The following is a 19,380-nucleotide window of genomic DNA, read 5'->3' as shown; positions in this document are numbered from 1 at the left end:
TGGGGATGCCTCAGTTTCCCCTAGGCAGTTCTTAAGTATCTAGGGGGTTGGGTAAGGGTGTATGATCGTTGCAGAGCCCTAGAGGGCAGGTGTGTGCAGGGGTCTGGACACAGAGAATGGCCAACACCCTGTTTCCTGGCAACTGATGGCCTGGCCCTTCCCCCCTGCAAGGTGAGAGCTAAAGGGCTGGAGAACAAAGGAATCATGTGCCCTCCTGGCCCCAGAAAGGGACAAAGCCCAAAGGAGGAGGGGCTGGAGAGAATTTAACTTTGGGGCTGGTTGGAGAAATGGAGTGAAGGGCAGACGTGGTTGTCTGGCTCACTGCCCCCCAAAATGGACCCAGCTGAGGGGTCCGGTTCTCTGCAGCCAAAAGCTCTGTGTTAGACCATGTTCCTGTCATCTAATAAACCTCTGTTTTACTGGCTGGCTGAGAGTCACGTCTGACTGCGGAGTTGGGGGGCAGGACCCTCTGGCTTCCTCAGGACCCTGCCTGGGCGGACTCGCTGTGGGAAGCGCATGGAGGGGCAGCGGATGCTGAACACTCCGAGGTCAGACCCAGGAAGGTGGAAGCTGTGTGAGCTTTGTGTCCTGAAGACAGGCTGCTCACGGGAAGGCGACTGCCCCAGAGTCCTGACTGGCTTCATGGGGAGCAGTTCCAGAGCATCCTCTGCCCCTCCGTGCGCTTCCCACACCGAACATATCTCTGTCAAGGTTATCACCTACTGAATCTATTCATCCTATTTGTATGCATGTGTCATTATCGTATTCGAAGTTATGAGTATTGGCTGCGTACTTGTTTGATTCTGAGTAGGTTTTAGTGAAACAGTTGGTCAGCTTCCTGAGAAAGGACTATTCTCAGTAAGTGCCCAATCAAGAAGCCCTTAAGCCAACAATGAACTTGGAGATGCCAGTCCACATCTGGGCTTTCCCAGGAATGTGGCGTGGCTGATAATAAAGGAAAAAAGGACAAAGGAACAAAGGACAGGAACTACAGGGGATGGGAGTGATAGCTGGACCCAGACTAGAAGGAGATTTGTCAGTAAAAGGAAACTTACTGGAACTGGTGAGGTTTTCATCTGTATTCAGTTTGATTAGACATAGACATGTGTGTTTTATTTTATTTTGCTTGGTAATTCACTTTGTTCTGTCTGTTACTACTTGGAACCACTTAAATCCTGCTTTCTGTATTTAATAAAATCGCTTTTTACTTATTAATTGACCCAGAGTATGTATTAATACCTGGGGAGCGGGGCGCAAACAGCTGTGCATATCTTTCAATCAGTGTTATAGAGGGTGAACAATTTATGAGTTTACCCTGTATAAGCTTTATACAGAGTAAAACCAACTTATTTGGGGTTTAGACCAGATTGGGAGTTGGGCATCTGAGTGTTAAAGACAGGAACACTTCTGTAAGCTGCTCTCAGTTAAGCTTGTAGCTTGTGGGACCTGGTTCAGTCTGGGTCTGTGTTTCTGGCCCGGTAACCGCGTCTGGCGCAGCCAGGGAGGATTCTGGAGTCTCAAGCTGGCAAGGAGAGCAGGGGCAGAAGTAGTCTTGTCACATCAGTTGGGAACCCCAAGGGGGTTTCTGTGATCCAACCCGTAACGACTATTTCACTGGCAGGGTGATGAGGCACTGGAATGGGCTCCCTAGGGAGGTGGTGGAATCTCCATCCTTAGAGGTTTTTAAGGCCTGGCTTGACAAAGCCCTGGCTGGGATGATTTAGTTGGCATTGGTCCTGCTTTGAGCAGGGGTTGGACAAGATGACCTCCTGAGGTTCCTTCCAAGCCTAATCTTCGATGATTCCCCGTCTGGCCCTGGCATGGGCGGATCCAGGGGCCCCCTGGCAGAGATTCTCTCCCAGATTCCAGAGTCCCCCTGACCCAGAAACCGGGCCCTGTGACCTGGGCTCCCAGTCCCACACACATGGAGGCGCGGCTGCCTAGTTCTTGGGGTCCTCATATGTCGTGTGTGGCCCCTGCCTCATTCACTGCATCCGCCCCCCCCCCCCCCCCCGAGCACAGGGCGACTCAGAGGCTGCTCTCTGGAGCCTGGCACTATAGGGCCTGAGCCCCACACAGGAAGGAAGTCAGCCCCTGGGAGGCAGCGAGGAGTCTTTATCCCCATTCTACGGGGGAAACTGAGTCACAGTCAGATTCACTTTCCTTCGTGAGCTCCCAGGGGCAGAGACGGTCTCTTCACTCTGTGTTTATGCAGCGCCGGGCACAACGGGGTCCTGACCATGGCAGGGGCCTACATGCTCCCCCAACACAAGGGATCCAGCGCTACTGAGGCCAGTGTTTGCAGAGGTCTCCACTAACTGTGGGCATCTCTGTTTGTGGGTGGTCGGTCTGAGATCCCCCAAGATTGAGGCCCCCCGACAAAGAAGGACACTTTTGAAAACCGTGATGTGCTCCCATCACACAGAGTCTGTGGCCGCACCAGGAGAACAGTGGGGAGGGGATCACGGGATTAAATAGTGACTTACGGTTCCTACACACAAGGGGCAGCGTTAAAGTCCCCACTCCCCAGCTGGGCATCCCCACTGCGGGCTCAGGGCTCAGGGCAGAGCCTGGCACTAAGCGTCCCATTAGCACCGAGCCCCCGTGAGGGTCGGGCTGGGGGTGGGGCTGGGAACGGGGACGCCGAGCAAGTCCCCTCACCTCTCACCGCCAGATCCACAGGGTCGCTGGGGGACGACACGGCGAACGGCTCCGATCTGTTCTGATAGGAGCAGCTGTAGATCCCCCGGTCCTCCCGGCGCACGTTGCTGATGGGAAACACAGCCTCCAACCCCTTCGAAGCCACAGTTTGGAAACGGCGTCCCTCTTTATTCAGCACGAACCGCATGCCCCGGTGCTACCCCCGACACCAGACAGCCACAGCTCCCCCCAGGGAGACCCCCCAGCTGGGGCTCAGGGAGATGCTGGGTTTGGGGTAGCTGGGCTCTGCAGGGGGAAGCAGACAGGCCGTGAGACGCAGGCCCCGTCACCCAGTCCTGGGGCCCGTCCTCACCACGCGGCCTCCGTGGGGGTCAGACCCGGTGGCCCTGGGGACGGACTCCTGGATGCCTTTCCACAGGGGCCCATAGTATCCTCTGAGCCCTGGGCTAACAGCATGAGACACGGAGCAACCCCAGCCCCTGGGGGCCCAAAGCTCTGCTCCCAAGTGGGTGACACACCAGTCCAGTCTCTAGGGGTCCATTTACGCCCTGGCTTCTCTGCTGGCAGGGGTCTTGGAGCCAGGACTCCTGGGTTCTGTCCCTGCCTCTGGGAGGGGCTTGGGGTCCAAGCAGGACAGCAGGAGGATGTGGGCCAGGACTCCTGGGTTCTGTGCACATGTAACGGGGCTGTTGTCCCCTTACTGACATTCACTCGGGGTGTTTTGGTTGCTAGCTCCCAGCACCAAGGGGAAGGGTCGATGGGAATCCAGGACCCTGAGACCGACAGTCCCCAGGAACAATGAGGAGAGGCCAACGCTCCAGGTGAGCCTGATTGCCAGGGCCAGCGGGCTAGTCACGAATCCAGGGGGTCCCGTCCTCTGGGTGAGCTGGAATCGCCTGGGGCAGACAGAGTGGGGCCGAGCTAAGGAGAAAGCAGGGGCCCGAGCTGAGCTGGGAGCACCCAGAGCCGGGCCAGCCAGAGGGGCCAGAACAGCAGCCCGGGGAGGAGGTCCGTGCTGGGAGCAGAGTCAACGCAGCAGCCCACAGAGCAGCCCTGTCCTGGGAGCGGAGCTGCAGCCACCGGAGCCCAGAGACGCTGGCTGTGACGTCCCCGGGCCACAGAGCAGGGTGGCGGGTTTTCCTTTCACCTTCCCCATTTTTTTCCTTATTTTTAAAAATTGATTGTTGTGTAATAAATTGTCTGTAATGATCAGGGGGTCAGGGAAGCGTCCAGCGCAGAGAGAGCACCCGGGAGAGGGGACACCCTCGCCCCTTCCTGAAGTGACCACAACAAGGTTGGGGGTCGCGCCCCCCGGGAATCTGGGGCCCAGCCTTGCCGGGGTCATGAGGACTCTGCCACACTGCGGGGAGGAAGGGGAGCCCTCGAGGTCAGGCAGGCCGCTGGGTAAAGGGAGTGGGAGCGAGGACTCAGATCCTTTCGCCAGCCAATCCCACCGGGGTGGGTATAAGCCAGGAAAGTTCCCCACAATAGCGGGACCATTCCCCCGCTTACACACAGCACCACCCCTGACTTGTAGGGGACTGTGCAAATCTCTCCTATCCACTGAGGTTTATAACCTTCAGCTCCGCCCATCACCCCCTAGCTGATGTGTTACTTTGGAAAGGCCCCCCTGCTCTGCAGCTCCCGCTGGGGGCAGGGATCCCCCCTCCCTCAGCCCTGAATGTCCAGTGGCTGCTTCTTCCCCCGGCTGATAAACCTCCCAGTGACTCTGTCCCCTCTGCTGGGCTCAGGGAAGAGCCTGGCTCTGAGCGTCCCATCAGTGAAGAGACCCACCTTTCCCCAGGCCTTGGGATCACGGGGTGGGCGGCTGTGAGTGCCAGGGAGGGAGGTGTTGGGGCGGGGGCTGATCTGGGGGGCTTGTCCCCCATGGCTGCACTGACCGTGAACATTTTGGTTACCCCAAGGGGATCTTGAGCCCACGGATGGGCGCTGTTAGCGTTTGTATGAGCTGAAATAAATCCACATTCCCCTCCGCAATCTTCCCAGCCTGTGGGGGCAGGACACTAAACCAGTGGATGGTTCCCATCTGCTTTGTCAGACCCCGGGAGCGAAGGTCAGCTCCTCCTTACTCCCTGGTGGGGCGGGGTAGAGAGGAACTGGGACGGGTCTGAGCGCCCAGGGGGAGTTTGTGTTGAGTTTTGGGTAAGGTTCAGGACTCAGATTCCCTCCCCCATCCTTGATGTTACTGTTCTCCCCCCAGACTGATACTCACCTCCCCACGCCCCGCTGTGACCAGTCAGCCAGCAGCCTGGAGAGGAGACGGCTCGTTAGTGACCAGATCCCAGAGCAACTGGATCCCGCACCCTGGTCTCAGATCCACCCCACCCCACCCCGCCATGGGCACACGCCCTGGTCTCAGATCCCCCGTCCATGAGCACATGCCCTGGTCTCAGATCCACCCCTCCATGGACACACGCCCTGGTCTCAGATCCACCCCCCACATGGACACACGCCCTGGCTGTCTCTGATACTTACCGAGGAAGAGGACGGTGAGAGCAGATGCCATGATGGGGCAGTGGGGGGCCCCTCAGCGCTGCCACCAACACCCCAGTGCTGAGCTCCACTGAGCCTGAGGCCCGAGTGCGAGCGGAATGAGGAACTGCGCCGGGGGCTGCAGCCCCAGGAAGCCCGTGATGCGCTCGGCACCTTTCTTCCCATCAGCTGGTTTCTCTGCAATCTCCAGCCCAAACCTACCACGGTCAGAGCAAAGTCAGCTCCCTGCAACACCCACCAAACCACATCCCCTCCTGCAGCTGCCTGGTCCCACGCCACCCCCCATCACCCGCCAGCCCCACATGGGAGCTGCCCAGTCCGGGGACCAGCTGGGAACAGGGGAATCTCAGGAGGTGTCACGAGGTGCCCAGGCTGCCCTGAGCTTTTCCAACAGGCCCGTCTAGCCTCCCTGGAGCAGCAGCTCAGAGTAGAGGAGGGCTTCTACCCCCACACACACACACAGTGCCCCCCACAAAGTAACCCTCTCCCAAGGAGCGGGACAGAGATTCCTTCCTGACCCAGCTGGGCCCAGCCCCAGCCCTGGAGCATGAGGGTGGAGGGACCTGGCCAACCTCTTTCTCAGGTACCATCGCTGCACACGCCGTTCTTAGCTGAGTGATGTGGCACAGAGACATGACGGTGGGTTTGAGGGGGGTGGGGTTGTGGTTTCTGGTCCCCGTGAGCAGGGGAGGGAGGGGTAAATGTAGATCCTGAGTTGATAATGGAGCAGTGGATAAATCCGGGAAAGGGGAAGTCTGGCCAGAGCCGGCGCTCGCTTCCTGTTTCTGCTACTGCCAGTGAAATTCTGTGAAAACCTGATGCCCGGCACCTAGCCTGTTCTATACCCTGGCTCTGGGAGGGGAATGGGATCTAGTGATTGGGGGGGTGGGGGTGGCTGGGAGCCAGGACTCCTGGGTTCTCTCCTGGCTCTGGTTGGGGGGGTGGGGTCTAGTGCTAAGAGAAAAGGACACAGATTTGAGCCAGCCCCCTAGGGGTGAAAGGCCCCGTGTCCCTTCCCGATCCCATACCCGGGGCAGTGGGTCTGTGCATCTCAGGGCCCAGGGCAGAGCTCACCTCAGGATGCTACAAAAGGGCCACGGGGGGTGGAGGGAGCCAACCAGCCCCCCCAGAAAGGGGAGGGGGCAAGTTAACAGGGACAGAGCTCTAGAGAATCTCCCCTCCCCCATCCCTGGCAGATGCCCAAGCTCTGGCTCCCCAGCTTGTTTACCCTTCACCCCCCACCCCCGACATTCATGCCTTGGGATCCTCAGCCCCCTGGCCTGTATCCCCTCCTCCGTACATGTCCCACCATCCCGTGTCCCCTCATGTGCCTGTCCCCATCTTTCTGCCCCCTGGCCTGTGTCCCTCTGACGAAGTGGGACTGTTCTTAATGTTTCCTCTGAATACTGTAGGGGAGCCTCAGTTTCCCCTATGCATTTCTTCAGTCTCTAGGTGGTGGGATAAGGGGGTGTAATTGTTGCAGAGCAAAGGGCCAGTGTACATAAATGGCCGACACTCTGTCTCCTGGCAAGTGATGGCCTGGGCCCTTCCCCCCTGCAAGGTGAGAGATAAAGGATTGGAGAACAAAGGAATCAGGTGCTCCCCTGGCCCGGGAAACGGACAAAGTCCAGAGGAGGAGGGGCTGGAGGGAGTTTGAGTTTGGGGCTGGCTGGGGACATGGAGTGAAGGGCAGATGTGGTTGTCTGGCTCACTGCCCCCCAAAATGGACCCGGCTGAAGGGTCCAGTTCTCTGCACCTACAAGCTCTGTTTTAGACCATGTTCCTGTCATCTAATAAACCTCTGTTTTACTGGCCGGCTAAGGGTATGTCTACACTATGAAAATTAGGTCGAATTTATAGAAGTTGGTTTTTAGAAATCGTTTTTATATAGTCGAGTGTGTGTGTCCCCACACAAAATGCTCTAAGTGCATTAAGTGCATTAACTGGGCGGAGCGCTTCCACAGTACCAAGGCTCACGTCGACTTCCGGAGCGTTGCACTGTGGGAAGCCATCCCACAGTTCCCGCAGTCTCCGCCGCCCACTGGAATTCTGGGTTGAGATCCCAGTACCTGATGGGGCAAAAAACATTGTCGCGGATGGTTCTGGGCACATGTCCTCAGGCCCCCCCTTCCCTCCCTCCCTCCATGGAAGCAACGGCAGACAATCATTTCGCGCCTTTTTTCCTGAGTTACCTGTGCAGACGCCATACCACGGCAAGCATGGAGCCCGCTCAGCTCACTGTCACCCTACGTCTCCTGGGTGCTGGCAGACGCAGGACTGCATTGCTACACAGCTGCAGCTCATTGCCTTGTGGCAGCAGACGGTGCATAGGCCTGATAACCATCGTCCTCATGTCCTAGGAGCTCTTGGCCGCCTCAGTAAGGTCGGTCAGGAGCTCCTGGGTAGACATGGCTGCAGGGACTGAAATAGGAGTGACTCGAGCAGGTCATTCTCTTCAGTCCTGCCGGCAGCCCTATTACACCGTCTTCTGCCGGTGCTGAGGATGAGGATGGCTAGCAGTCCTATTGTATTGTATTCTGCCAGCCAAAAATGTAAATGATAGATGGAGTGGATCAAAACAAGAAAGAGACCAGATTTGTTTTGTATTCTTTTGCTCCCCTCTCCCTCCGTGAAATCAACGGCCGACAATCGTTTCAGTGAGGTCTGTCAGGGGCACCTTGAAAAGTTTAATGGAGATTCAGTCCTGCCTGGAATAGCAGGGAGAGGGATAGCTCAGTGGGTTGAGCATTGGCCTGCTAAACCCAGGATTTTGAGTTCAATCCTTGAGGGGGCCATTCTGTGTGACAGTAGTTTCTGTTTCTCCTTGATGTAAAGCCACCCCCTTTGTTGATTTTAATTCCCTGTAAGCCAACCCTGTAAGCCATGTCGTCACTCGCCCCTCCCTCCGTCAGGGCAACGGCAGACAATGGTTCCACATTGTTGGGGACACTGGGGCATGGCCACTAGGTAACTCGAGGGGATGGAAGACCACGAGTGTCGATGGAGCCCTCTCGCACTAGGCCCAGGTGTCTTTGCCCCCCGCCCCCCCGGAGGCAATCGCAGCAGCTCTGCGTGCTAGGCCCAAGTGTCCTTGGCCCCCCCGCCTGGAGGCACTCGCAGCAGCTATGCTGAGGATCTGCAACAATATGTTGCAGAGTCAGACTGCCTGAAACTAAACAAGGCCAAACAGGGCAGATATGGAAGAACAATGCTGAATAAAGCAGCTTTATGTGTAGTTTAACAAATGATACAGAGAACAAGGGAACTAGCTGGTAACTGGATTGGCTGGCTACATGGATACTTAGGGCAGCTTGTTATTGGATAAGTATGCTGAAGAAAGGATGTATAAAAGCCTGTGTAACTTCCTGCTCTGTGTGCAGGATTTGAGATTTTATTCTCCCTGTACCTTGTTTGCAGCTGCAAATAAACTTTTCTGCTTCTCCACCCCGTTGTGATTATTGGGTGATGCACACCGGGTAACGAACCCCTGCTGTTGTTTTGCCTCTCGGCACTGTGTGCCGGCAACAGCTTTTGGTGTCCCTGGGTGGGCGACGAGGCTGCTATTTAGCATTGCCCGAACCCCTCCTGGAGGTCGAGGATTGCGGCGAGAACCGACGCCCAGCGCGCACCGGTGAGTTCATCGGGGGCTTCGGAGGAGACGTGATTTGATCGACCCCGGAGGGCACAACGGTGCAACACACTCATATAGTGGAGAAGCAGCTGTGGGCAACGGTGAGGAGCCGGTCCCTTGGACATAGGGGAGGAGCAGCTGCAGGCAACGATGAGGAACCGGTCCCTTGGATAAGGTAGGAACCTTTTGAAATCCGGATTGTATGCTCTGTTGGAACCTGGGGATGCCCAGAGTTACCCTGTAGGTATGGGACAGGGACAGAGCTCAGAGGTTAGGGCACGGTGCACGCCCCTAGAATGCATTCTAGCAAACTGGAAGGTATTTGGTGCGGATCCGATGACTAAGAGCCAATTAAAACGATTCTGTACAGTTGACTGGCCTCAATATCAACTAGAGGACCAGGAGTGGTGGCCACCAGGAGGGTCAATTAATTACAACACGATACTTCAGTTACTCCTGTTCTGTCAGAGAACAAGGAAATGGAATGAACATAGGTATGCGCATTTGTTTCTGACTTTATGTACTCAACCAGATATTTTACAGCGCTGTAATCTGACTCCGACTGGTTCGGTAGCAGCTAATGTTAGTCCCCAGACCCCCACCCCCACTGCAAGGGCAGAACCGGTGTCCGCTTCAGCCCCTTCATCCACACCTTGTAAGTCCCCAATGGTTGGTCTATACCCCTTAATCACCGAAACTAAAATCACCCGGTCTGGATCGGACAGGCATCCGGCCATGACTATGCAGGTTTATACTCATGTGCCCTTTAATCCTGTGGATTTGGCTGCTTTGAAAACACAGGCTGGGGAATTCTCCATGAACCTAAGCTGGTTTATTTCAGTCTTTGAGGGGTGCCTCAGTAGTCACAGCCTCACCTCAGTCCCTGGAAAAATCATGGAGCAGTTCCTCAAGGAATCAATTCTGAAGCACTTAGAGGAGAGGAAAGTGATCAGGAACAGTCAGCATGAATTCACCAAGGGCAAGTCATGCCTGACTAATCTAATTGCCTTCTATGACGAGATAACTGGCTCTGTGGATGAAAGGAAAGCAATGGACGTGTTGTTCCTTGACTTTAGCAAAGCTTTTGACACGGTCTCCCACAGTATTCTTGCCAGCAAGTTAAAGAAGTATGGGCTGGATGAATGGACTACAAGGTGGATAGAAAGCTGGCTAGATTGTCGGGCTCAACGGGTAGTGATCAATGGCTCCATGTCTAGTTGGCAGCCGGTATCAAGTGGAGTGCCCCAGGGGTCGGTCCTGGGGCCGGTTTTGTTCAATATCTTCATAAATGATCTGGAGGATGGTGTGGAATGCACCCTCAGCAAGTTTGCAGATGACACTAAACTGGGAGGAGTGGTAGATACGCTGGAGGGTAGGGATAGGATACAGAGGGACCTAGACAAATTGGAGGATTGGGCCAAAAGAAATCTGATGAGGTTCAACAAGGACAAGTGCAGAGTCCTGCACTCAGGATGGAAGAATCCCATGCACCGCTACAGACTAGGGACCGAATGGCTCGGCAGCAGTTTTGCAGAAAAGGACCTAGGGGTTACAGTGGACGAGAAGTTGGATATGGGTCAACAGTGTGCTCTTGTTGCCAAGAAGGCCAATGGCATTTTGGGATGTATAAGTAGGGGCATTGCCAGCAGATCGAGGGACGTGATCGTTCCCCTCTATTCGACATTGGTGAGGCCTCATCTGGAGGACTGTGTCCAGTTTTGGGCCCCACTCTACAAGAAGGATGTGAAAAAATTGGAAAATGTCCAGCAGAAGGCAACAAAAATGATTAGGGGACTGGAACACATGACTTATGAGGAGAAACTGAGGGAACAGGGATTGTTTAGTCTGCGGAAGAGAAGTGGGAGGGGGGGATTTGATAGCTGCTTTCAACTACCTGAAAGGGGGTTCCAAAGAGGATGGCTCTAGACTGTTCTCAGTGGTACCAAACAGTCAGGGTGTGCCCTGCCTGCTTCCAGGTGGAATAGCTAAACATGAACCCTTCATCCCCCCGTTTTTTATTTAATGATATTTGGCCATCTCATGGTAGCCGTCAATTTGTTTTGTCATGCTATTTAACTCCCAGACAGACAAGGACATAACTTGGGGAGCCTTCCAGGGCGAAATTTTACAAAGTCTTAACAAGGAAGGAATACATTGTACACAGCAGCAGCAAAAAATAAGCCCAATGATTACAAACACAGAATAACCAAAAAGCTGTCGCAGCCATTCTAGAGAGGGCAGCCAACCTGTAAGCCAATTCCAAAAACCCTCAAACCCCAGATCTTGGCGTATGTGTGTTGTAAGACTGGCCAATTTAGCCAGTCTAGTTTCTATGGAGCGACTATTATCAGTTAAATTAAAGCAACACATGTGCTGAAACGTGGAGCAGCCTAGATGGTGTTTCAGGAGCAGAAAATCAATGGCTGCTCTGTTATCCAAAATTGCATCCCTTAATTCGTGTTGTTCTGTGTTAAGTAAGGCAATAGCCTGGGATGTTGTATTAATTGCCTTTGCTGCAAAGCATGCCAGGTTATTTAAAGTTCTGGCTGAATACATAGCAAGCGCTGGGACCCCAACAATAGAGGCCGCTAAGGCAGTATACTCAGCACGACTAAAAAGCTCAACATCTGCAATACAATCATCTGAAAGGGGTACACTTCTTTTACTACGTTTTTGACCGGCAAAAGGCAATATAAGTGTCATTCTACTAAGACAGCAAAGGGTGCCATCACTTAAATTTGCAGGAATATAATTAAAGGTGTGTGAACCGCAAGTAAAAAACCATCCTGATGGTAGGATGATATGGCCATAATTGTATGAAACATTAACAGCATGGGAACAATTTAAAAGGGGTTGAGAAATTTTTCGACAGCCCAAGGGCACCTTTGTACTAGTGCAGTTAACTACACGCGCACAGGTGACATTGTGAGCCCCGGCCGGGTACGGTGTGTGGAGGGATATAGCCGTGCGAGGCAGAGTATTGTTGGCCGGGCCCCAATTAGCCATGCTAGAGTACTGGGAAGAAAGATTCGCATAAGCAGAGAACAGTGTCTTATTCTCCATCTCCTCAGGGTGATGACATACTGGAATAAGGCATGTACCTAACAAATCTCCGGCTGCTACAGAATTAGATAGACAAAAGTGGGTAACATTTGCTATTGAAGCCAGTCTTTCCCATATGTTATATGTCATTCGGGCTTGTAACGGGGGAAGCGCTTCCGAGCCAACCCCTACAGGAAATAGCAGGCACGAAAGGCAGACAATCATCACAGAATTAGCGGTGATTTGGGCGAGAATCGCCACAAACAAAGTCTCAGGAGTCTCTGGCTGTTGATCTGCTGCCAGTCTTCGTTGGGCCGCGGCGACCAATGCTTTTACTGCTCCCCATGTCACGGGCCGGTTTGGGACATTACGCCTCCTCCGTTTCCGTCCCGTCGTTGTCAACTCGGGGGGCAACGCGGTCTCCTCCAAGGTCAGCTGAAACTCTGGTATGGGATTCGACAGCCCCTGGTGCCATGCCATGTTGTTTAAGTGCCGGTCGCACACACCGAGCTGGAACCCACAACGGTCCTGCAGGGAGAGACACAGCAGCATATCCCCGACCCCAAGTGATTAGAGGTACTGGGCCCAGCCACTGTGGATCGGGCAGCTGACGGTAAAAGACACGCGGTCTTTCCAGTACCTCAGATTTGTGAAAATGCCGATCCGCAGGGGTCTGCTGATCTGCATTCAGTGTTAAATTATTTAAAGTAAACAAGAGGATATGCATTTGTTGTAGAATGTCTCCTAAGGTTCGGAGATGCAGCTCCCCTTGTTTTAATTGTTTATCTAGCAAGGTTTTGAGTGTGCGATTGGCACGTTCAACAATGGCTTGGCCCGTGGAATTATAAGGGATTCCGTGTTTAAGACGGACGTCCCAGCGGGCACAAAAGGTGGAGAGGGCTGCAGAGCAGTAGGCTGGGGCATTATCTGTTTTAATTTGGCAGGGGCGACCCATAACAGAAAAGCAGGCCAGCAAATGGTGAATAACTTTGTTAGTGGCTTCCCCACATTGTGGGGTTGCCCAAAGGAAGCCCGAATAAGTATTAACGGAAACATGTAAAAACGAATAGTGGCGGAATTGTGGCACATGAGTAACATCCATTTGCCACAGCTGATTTGCTGCGGTACCTCGGGGGTTAACGGCATAAGAAAAGGTAGGAGCAGCAGCAGCACAGTGGGGGCAGGAACGAACAATGGAACGTGCATGATCAGCAGGAATGTGAAACTGCCGGGCCAAAACAGAGGCAGACTGATGAAAAAAGGCATGGCTTTCAATGGGGTCAGAAAAAAGGGAATTTACCTGACCACGCAACGCGCGATCGGCGCGTGCATTGCCCTCAGTGAGTGGCCCAGGCAGAGGGGTATGACTGCGAATATGAGCAACAAAGTAAGGGAAATGACGAGTGGCAAGAAGATGCTGCAAAGACAAAAACAGGCGAAGGAGGTCTGCATCAACCTGAGGGGTAATGAGGGCAAGGGGTAAATGATCAATTACCTGATAAACATAATGGGTATCCACAATTAAATTAAAGGGACAATCAGCAAAAAGTTGAAAGGCCAAAATAACAGCAGCCAATTCTGAACGCTGTGCAGAACGCTGAGGCAGTGTAAAACGAGAATGCCAACAAGGGGGGTCACCCAACTGATAAGTGACTACACCTCGGTGGGGAGAGCCATCAGTAAAAAGAGTGACAGCGGAAACAATGGGTTGAGAGCGGCTAAGACGATGAACAACTAGGGGCACCTTTTGGGTAATGACCAACCGAGGATCTTTTGGAGGATTGTAAGAAATCTCTCCCACATAATCACAAAGAGCAACCTGCCAGGCCAAGGAGGTGTGGCACAAAGAGTCAAATTCAGTACGGGACAAGGGGAGCACAATGGCAACTAAATCAGTGCCAGTGAGTTGCACTGCACGGTGGCGGGCTTTACGAACAAGATCAGATAGGGCATCTAAATACGGATAAATATTTCGAGGAGGGGTGGATGAAAGGTATAGCCACTCTATAATAGAGATGGCTGTGTCTGTACGGGGTACAAACAGAGCCACAGTTGGCGTATGAGGGGTGGCAAGAAGAACCAACCATAAGGGACAGACCTCTGGGAGTCTGTCCACAAACTGCTGACTCAATGCTGCATTGATTTGTCGAATGCAGGCAGTATGCTTTTCAGTGATGGCAATAACCGCACCCGGTGCCCGGGCTCCACGCAGGGGCTCAAACAACGGCTGCAGCATTGAAGTGGGGAGACGAAAGTAGGGCCGAATCCAATTTAAATGACCCAAAATCTGTTGTAATTTAACAAGGGTTAGGGGTTGAGGTAGAATTCATTCCAGACGAACCGGAGCAGCATAGGTTTGTAAAACCTTATATCCGAGGTAGTGGTAGGGATAAGAGCGTTGGATTTTTTTTGGTGCCACTAACAGGCCATTTTGGCCAAGAATCTGAGATAAAGATTCAAGCTGTTGTGCCGTGACCCGGGGACCACTTAGCAAAATGTCATCCATGTAATGGTAGACCTTTAGCGAAGGGTACCGGGCACGGAAAGGGGCAAGGGCCCGATCCACAAAAAGCTGACACAAGGTTGGACTATTTTGCATTCCCTGGGGCAAGACCTTCCACTGATACCTTTAAGAGGGTTGCTGATTATTATATTGTGGCACCGTAAATGCAAATTTTTCGCGATCTTGAGGGCAAAGGGGGATGGTGAAAAAACAATCTTTTAAATCTAACACACAAAGTTGATCGGTTTGAGGAATTAAATTTGGATTTGGTAAGCCAAATTGCAAGGGGCCCATAGGTTGGATGCGTTTATTTATTTTTCTCAAATCATGTAACAGCCGCCAAGCACCCGATTTTTTCTTAATAACGAACACCGGGGTGTTCCAGGGACTGGTGGAGCTCTCCAATCGCTGTGCTTGCAAATGCTGCTGCACAAGCGAATGAAGTGCTTTTAGCTTTCCTAGAGGGAGGGGCCACTGGTCAATCCATACGGGCTCTAAGGATTGCCATACCAAGGGTAATGCGGAGGGCACGGTGGGTGAGGGAGGGTTTTGGGCCATCAGATGTTAATATCGAGGGTGGTGTCTAACTTTGTAAGTAAATCACGGCCCCAAATATTGAGGTGGACAGGGAGTACAAAAGGGCGGATTGTAGCAAGGGTACGGCCTCCCGGTTTAGAGACTGTGACCCAAGACAAACTGTGTCGCCTGGGTTTGCTACCCCCGATCCCCCACAATTCTTTAGAAGGAACCATAGGCCAACTAACCGGCCACTCCAGATCACGAATCACCGTAACGTCAGCTCCAGTGTCCACCAGCCCTGTAAAAGGAACATCATTTAAGAGAAGTGTGAACTGAGGTTTCGAGGGGCGGACTGACATTGTCAGAGCAACAAGTGGAGAAGACGCGCTGTGAGACGGCGAGTGAGACAACGTCGATCCAAAGCTGCCTCCACCCCGAGTTCGATCCTCGGCAGCTGGCACCTGATAGGGGACTAAAATCAATTGTGCAATTGACCGTCCACGCGGGAGCGACTGTGGAAGATGAGTCCACACCTGAACCTTAATAATGCCAGTGTAATCAGCATCAATGACCCCTGGAATGACAAAAAAGCCCTGTTTCCCAGCATGTGAGCGAGGGAGAACAAGACCTACAAAGCCGGCAGGGAGAGGTCCCGTCACCTGTGTAGGTATGGCACAGACCTCCCCTGGCAGCCGAAAGTCAGTGTCCTCCTGCATGATCAAATCAAGCCCTGCACTTCCAGCAGTCGCCACCCTCATAGAGTCTACGGATTTTAAGGCAGAGGAGCGGTTGTCTGAGTGGGAAACACCCCCGTTTGGCCCTGGGTTCGGGGGGGACCCGTCGCGCGGTTTCCCGACCCGCTACGACACTGATTAGCCCAGTGATAACCTTTCCCACACTTGGGGCACTTCTTTGAGGGTCGGGCTGGTGCCTTAGATGAGCGGCACTCCCGCTGAAAATGACCCTCCTTACCACAGCGGTAACAGCGCTTCCCCTCCTTCCCGGTTTTCCTGAGGGCGGCAGCCAGAACTCCAGCCTTGTGGGCTTGTGTGCCGATGTTCTGGCACGCCCGCAGCATGTCTGAGAGCTCTAAAATACCAGAGGCTTGTGCTGCCTGGAGAGCACGGCGGCAATCCTCGTTTGCATTTTCAACTGCCAATTTTAACAGGAGCTCGTGAGCTGCCTCAGTGTTATCCACCTGTCGGAGGATAGCCTCATGCAATCTGTTGGTAAAATCCAAAAAGGACTCTGAGGCACACTGACGGATACTGACAAAGCTTTTGGTAGGCTTGCCTGAATCCGGGACCTTCTTGAAAGCATGCTGGGCACAGGTGGAAATAATGGGGAAGACGGCCTGAGGGAGTTGAGACTGCATCTCAATAGTAGCAAACGGGCCCTCCCCTGCCAAATGCTCATAAATGATACCGTGCTCTCTATGTACCTGAGCTTGGCGTTCTGCCATCTGCCGATACTCACTAATCCAAATAACATACTGACTGGGTGATAACATCATGCGCAGCAGCGTTTTCCAATCCTCAGGGATTAGGGAGTATCCAGTACCTATCCCTTCAATGAGACCACGCACAAAGGTGCTAGTCAGGCCAAACTCACGAATTGCTTTCTTTACCTCTCTAACCACCGAGTATGGCAAAGTGGTCCAGGTGCCCACGGGGTTGCCCTGGTCATTATTCTGCCAGGTCACCGGGCAAACTGAGACCAGATCAGCCAGCTCCTCCGCTGTGAGATCTGATCGAGCTTTCGCTGCGTGAACCATTTGTTGCACCAGCGAAAGCTTCTGAGCAGATACAGATGACCCTCCGGGGGGCCCCGGAGCATGGGGCCCCACGGACGGAGGGTGATCACACACTGGCTCTGGTGGGGAAGGCAAGGGAGGCGGTGGTAATGAAGACACTGGGGGCAAAGCAGGGAGAGGGGGGGCTGTGGGTACGGGAGAGGGTCTTTCCGAAGCGACACGCTGGGTTGCATCAGTAGAAGGGGGGAGAGCTGCAACGGGGATGGCTACAGGAGCCGACGGGCGTGGCGAGATCACCAGCCTCGTGAGAGAGGGCCTATCCGAGGTGACACGCAGTATCGCGTCGCGACAGAGGTGCAAGGCATGTAAAGCCTGCACAGGCGCCCGAGGCTCTTCGTGCAATGTCTGGCCCAATTGCTCCCAGTCCGCTAGCTTAAGGCTTCCGGCTTCAGGGTACCACGGGCACTGGGCACGCACCTCCTGTAGCAGGAGAGTAAGTGCTCGAGCGGGTCAGTCATGCTGAGCCTTACGCAGCAAATACTGCAGCTCATTACGGTGTTGCACTTGCAAAGCAGAGAGGGAGCTTCCCATACTTACCACAATGAAAAATACTCACCGGGATCCACGAAGCGGATGAGTGACGCGTCTGAAACCCTTGCCGGGCGAGGTGAGTGCTGAGGGCCCCACGTTGGGCGCCAGTTGTGGCGGTTCAATGATGAGACAGAACACAGCTTTATGCAAGCAAGCAGGCTGGTCAGCTGAGATGGGCTGTTCTGCCCCCCCCCCCCGCCTTCCACCTTCTCCTTTTATTATATTTCTCCCCCCTAAGCATTACACACTGCTACCGCAAAAAGATACACAAAGGAATGTATGACGTTGATTAATATACTTATTTACCATCCTTTATCTACTACAATCCTGGTTCTCAGGCCTTGAGCCCAGGCTAAGAAAGCCTCCCACAGTCACTGTCCCAACAATCAAGTTCTCATGGTTCATATCTAGCCCTTGTCCTTGGATAGAGCAATGTGTGCATTGCTTCTACAAAACAGTCAGGGTGTGTCCTGCCTGCTTCCAGGTGGAATAGCTAAACATGAACCCTTCAGTACCACATGACAGAACGAGGAATAATGGTCTCAAATTGCAGTGGGGGAGGTTTAGGTTGGATATTAGGAAAAACTTTTTCACAAGGAGGGTGGTGAAGCACTGGAATGCGTTACCTAGGGAGGTGGTGGAATCTCCTTCCTTAGAAGTTTTTAAGGTCAGGCTTGACAAAGCCCTGGCTGGGATGATTTAGTTGGGGATTGGTCCTGCTTTGAGCAGGGGGTTGGACTAGATGACCTCCTGAGGTCCCTTCCAACCCTGATATTCTATGATTCTATGACTGTAATATTCTCCTGAGAACCCTGTTGTCTGAGGTAGAGCGGAATCAGGTTACATCTAAGGCAAGGGGAGCGTCAGCTTTCAAGCGAAAAAAAAAAAGAAAGGAAGCTATCTGTCAAGTTCCTACCCCAAGTAATCGTAAGGGGCTCAGGGCATTTCTGGGTATGGCAGGCTTTTGCAGGATATGGATCCCAGAGTTTGGACTGTGGGCTAAACCCCTGTACGACTGTGTAAAAGGAGCAGATCGTGACCCCTTCTATTGGACCCCAGAGGCTGACAGGGCATTTAAAATCCTGAAAAGAAAATTGATGGAAGCCCTGGCTCTGGGCCTGCCAGATCTCTCTAAGCCATTTCAGTTGTATATACATGAACGAAAGGGGGTGGCCCTAGGCATGCTCACACAGCTGTTAGGAGCATGGAGACGTCCCGTGGCTTATTTGTCTAAGCAACTGGATCAGGTTGCAAAGGGTTGGCCGGCATGTTTACGGGCTGTCGCAGCTATTGCCCTAGTGCTTGAGGAAGCCGAGAAGCTAACATTGGGAGGGCTTATGCAAATCTATACTCCCCATATGGTCCGAGCCTTATTGGATGCAAAGGGAGGGCTTTGGCTCACCCAGGCTGGGATTGCTCCTATCAGGCTAAGCTGTTAGAGACCTCTGACGTCACCTTACAGCCTTGCCCCTCCCTTAACCCAGCCACTCTCTTGCCAGAAACAGAGGAACAGAAACATGACTGTTTAGAGATCATAGATGCCCAGTACTCCAGCCGTCCGGATTTAAAGGATGTACCCCTCCCAAATGCAGATTGAGTGGTACACTGATGGTAGCAGTACTGTAATAGATGGGCAAAGGAGGGCGGGTTATGCTGTTGTGACCCTCCATGACACTGTGGAAGCTGAAGGTTTGCCTGCTGGGACCTCTGCCCAGCTTGCCGAACTAATAGCCCTGACCCGTGCACTTGAACTGTCAAAAGGAAAGCGGGTCAACATTTTTACCGATTCAAAGTATGCTTTTGGTGTGCTGCGTGCTCATGCTGGCCTATGGAAGCAAAGGGGAATGCTGACAGCCCAAGGCTCCCCAGTCAAGTAGGAGCCCCAAATCCTCCGGCTCCTAGAAGCCGTACAACTCCCCTCGGAAGTGGCGGTGGTACACTGTAAAGTCCATCAAAGGGAAGATCGAGATGTGGCCAGCGGTAACGCCCGGGCAGATAGAGAGGCTAAGCATGCTGCCACCCTGCCATCCCCTCAGACTGAGAACGCCCATATGCATGCCCTTGTCCCATCAGTAGGGGAGCTTCCAACCCCTCAGTACTCTGGGGAGGAGAGACAGCTAACTGACAAACTCGGTCTCCGGGAAAAGGAGGGATGGCTCCATTCCC

At 53.4% G+C, this 19,380-nt stretch overlaps 1 long non-coding RNA gene and 1 pseudogene across 3 annotated transcripts in view; both read right to left on the bottom strand.

The window, feature by feature from the left end:
• The window catches only part of LOC311511978 (leukocyte immunoglobulin-like receptor subfamily A member 2), an 873,498-nt pseudogene that overhangs the window by 11,572 nt on the left and 842,546 nt on the right, over window positions 1–19,380 (bottom strand). The window lies entirely within an intron of this gene.
• LOC311511863 lies at window positions 10,767–17,391 on the bottom strand. Of its 2 annotated transcripts, none has more exons than XR_014709361.1 (3): window positions 17,221–17,391; window positions 15,116–15,168; window positions 10,767–13,265 (listed from the first exon to the last, which is right to left on the bottom strand). It is a non-coding gene; the product is annotated as an uncharacterized lncRNA (long non-coding RNA). The 2 variants fall into 2 exon arrangements; XR_014709362.1 differs by having other exon boundaries at window positions 17,240–17,391.

Source organism: Lepidochelys olivacea (assembly GCF_965140295.1).
Source record: "Lepidochelys olivacea isolate rLepOli2 genome assembly, chromosome: 23".
Taxonomy (NCBI): domain Eukaryota; kingdom Metazoa; phylum Chordata; order Testudines; family Cheloniidae; genus Lepidochelys; species Lepidochelys olivacea.
This window is presented reverse-complemented; position numbering and strand designations above follow the sequence as displayed.